Source organism: Macaca nemestrina, chromosome 18 (assembly GCF_043159975.1).
Source record: "Macaca nemestrina isolate mMacNem1 chromosome 18, mMacNem.hap1, whole genome shotgun sequence".
Classification (NCBI taxonomy): domain Eukaryota; kingdom Metazoa; phylum Chordata; class Mammalia; order Primates; family Cercopithecidae; genus Macaca; species Macaca nemestrina.
The window spans coordinates 44550189-44553366 of NC_092142.1; the positions used below are offsets into that span (position 1 = coordinate 44550189).

Here is a 3178-nt window from a genome sequence, read left to right on the forward strand (position 1 = left end):
TGCCTTCACTTCGTTATGTACCCAGTAGTCATTCAGGAGCAGGTTATTCAGTTTCCATGTAGTTGAGCGGTTTTGATTGAATTTCTTAGTCCTGAGTTCTAGTTTGATTGCACTGTGGTCTGAGAGACAGTTTGTTACAATTTCTGTTTTTGTACATTTGCTGAGGAGTGCTTTACTTCCAATTATGTGTTTATTTTTGGAATAAGTGCGATGTGGTGCTGAGAAGAATGTATATTCTGTTGATTTGGGGTGGAGAGCTCTACAGATGTCTATTAGGTCTGCTTGCTGCAGAGATGAGTTCAATTCCTGGATATCCTTGTTAACTTTCTGTCTCGTTGATCTGTCTAATGTTGACAGTGGAGTGTTGAAGTCTCCCATTATTATTGTATGGGCGTGTAAGTCTCTTCGTAAGTCTCTAAGGACTTGCTTGATGAATCTGGGTGCTCCTGTATTGGGTGCATATATATTTAGGATAGTTAGCTCTTCCTGTTGAATTGATCCCTTTACCATTATGTAATGGCCCTCTTTGTCTCTTTTGATCTTTGATGGTTTAAAGTCTGTTTTATCAGAGACTAGGATTGCAACCCCTGCTTTTTTTTGTTCTCCATTTGCTTGGTAAATCTTCCTCCATCCCTTTATTTTGAGCCTATGTTTGTCTCTGCGTGTGAGATGGGTCTCCTGAATACAGCAGCCTGATGGGTCTTGACTCTTGATCCAGTTTGCCAGTCTGTGTCTTTTAATTGGAGCATTTAGTCCATTTACATTTAAGGTTAAGATTGTTATGTGTGAACTTGATCCTGCCATTATATTATTAACTGGTTATTTTGCTCGTTAGTTGATGCAGTTTCTTCCTATCCTAAATGGTCTTTACATTTTGGCATGTTTTTGCAATGGCTGGTACCGGTTGTTCCTTTCCATGTTTAGTGCTTCCTTCAGGGTCTCTTGTAAGGCAGGCCTAGTGGTGACAAAATCTCTAAGCATTTGCTTATCTGTAAAGGATTTTATTTCTCCTTCACTTATGAAACTTAGTTTGGCTGGATATGAAATTCTGGGTTTAAAATTCTTTTCTTTAAGAATGTTGAATATTGGCCCCCACTGTCTTCTGGCTTGTAAAGTTTCTGCCGAGAGATCTGCTGTGAGTCTGATGGGCTTCCCTTTGTGGGTAACCCGACCTTTCTCTCTGGCTGCCCTTAAGATTTTTTCCTTCATTTCAACTTTGGTGAATCTGGGAATTATGTATCTTGGAGTTGCTCTTCTCGAGGAGTATCTTTGTGGCGTTCTCTGTATTTCCTGGATTTGAATGTTGGCCTGCCCTACTAGGTTGGGGAAGTTCTCCTGGATGAAATCCTGAAGAGTGTTTTCCAACTTGCTTCCATTTTCCCCCTCACTTTCAGGCACCCCAATCAGACGTAGATTTGGTCTTAAAAATATGGAATGCTTCACGAATTTGCGTGTCATCCTTGCGCAGGTGCCATGCTAAACTTCTCTGTATCGTTCCAATTTTTAGTATATGTGCTGCCGAAGCGAGCACCACAAAACAGTTTCTAAAAAGCTTATTTCTAGTTTTTATCTGAAGATATTTTCTTTTTCACCATAGGCCTCAACATGCTCCAAAATATCCCTTCACAGATTCTTCAAAAGCAATCTTTCCAAACTGCTGAATGAAAGGTAAGTTTTAACTCTGCTAGATGAATGAACATATCACAATGTTGTTTCTCAGATACCTTTTTTCTAGTTTTTATCCTGGGTTACTCACCCATTTGCCATTGGCCACAGAGATGTAAAATGTCAATCCGCAGAATGGACAAAAAGAATGTTTCACACTGCGGAATCAAAGAAAAATTTAACTCTGTGAGATCAATGCACACATCACAAAGCAGTTTCTCAGACAGTTCTTTCTAGTTTATACATGAAGATATATCTTTTTCACCATATTCCTCAATGAACTCCCTAATATCCTTTCTCAGATTCTACAAAAATAATGCTTCCAAACTGCCGAACGAAAGGAAAGATTTAACTCCTTGATCTGAATGCACACATCACATAGCAGTTTCTGAGATAGCTTCCTTCTAGATTTTTTTTCCTGGGATATTCACTTTTTTACCATTGGCCTCAATGACCTCCCAAATGTCCATTCACAGAATGCAAAAAAGAGTGTTTCCAAACTGCTGAATTAAAAGAAAGGTTTAACTGTACAAGATGAATCCACACATCACAATGCGGTTTCCCAGATAGAGTCTTCTTAGTTTTTATTCCGACATTAGTTTTTTCACCACTGACCTCAAAGAGATCCCAAATGTTCATTTGCAGAATGGAAAAAAACAGTGTTTCCAAACTGTGGAATCAAAAGAAAGGTTTAACTCTGTTAGATGAATGCACACATCACAATGCAGTCTCTCAGAGCGTTTCTTTCTAGTTTAATCTGAAGATAATTTCTTTTTCACCATAGGCCTCAATGAGCTCCCCAATGTCCATTTGCATATTCTACAAAAAGAGTGTTTCCAAACTGCTGAATGAAAAGAAGGATTTAACTCCTCAAGCTGAACGAACAAATCACAAACTGGTTTCTCAGATAGCTTCCTTCTAGTTTTCATACTGGAATGTTTGCTGTTTTGCTTTTGGCCTCAATGAGCCCCCAAAAGTCCATTCACCAAATGGACAAAAACAGTGCTTCCAAACTGCTGATTCAAAGGAAAGGATTATCATTGTGAGATTAATGGGCATATCACAAAGTGGTTTCTCAGAGAGCCACCTTCTAGTTTTTATCCTGGGATATTCACTTTTTCACCTTTGCCTCAATGAGCTCCCAAATGTCCATTAGCAGAATGGACAAATACAGTATTTCCAAACTGCTGAAACAGAAGAAAGTTTTATCTCTGGGAAATGAGTGCACACATCACAAAGCAGTTTCACAGAAAGCTTCTTTCTACTTTTTTACTGAAGGTATTTTATTTTTCACCATAGGCCACAATGCACTCCGAAATATCCCTTCACAGTTTCTACAAAAACACTGTTTCCAGACTGCTGAATGAAAAGTCAGTTTTAACTCTGTGAGATGAATGTAACCCTCACAAAGTGGTTTCCCAATTAGCTTCCTCTTAGTTTTTATCCTGGGACATTCGATTTTTCACCATTGGCCTCAACGAGCTCCAAAATATCCACTCGTGGAATGGACAAA

At 38.9% G+C, this 3178-nt stretch overlaps 1 non-coding gene across 1 annotated transcript; it reads right to left on the reverse strand.

Annotated features, from left to right (window-relative positions):
- Window positions 1–1423: 1423 nt before the first annotated feature.
- Window positions 1424–1531, reverse strand: LOC112423553 (U6 spliceosomal RNA). Its single transcript, XR_003014027.2, has one exon. It is a non-coding gene; the product is annotated as a U6 spliceosomal RNA (small nuclear RNA).
- Window positions 1532–3178: the final 1647 nt, after the last annotated feature.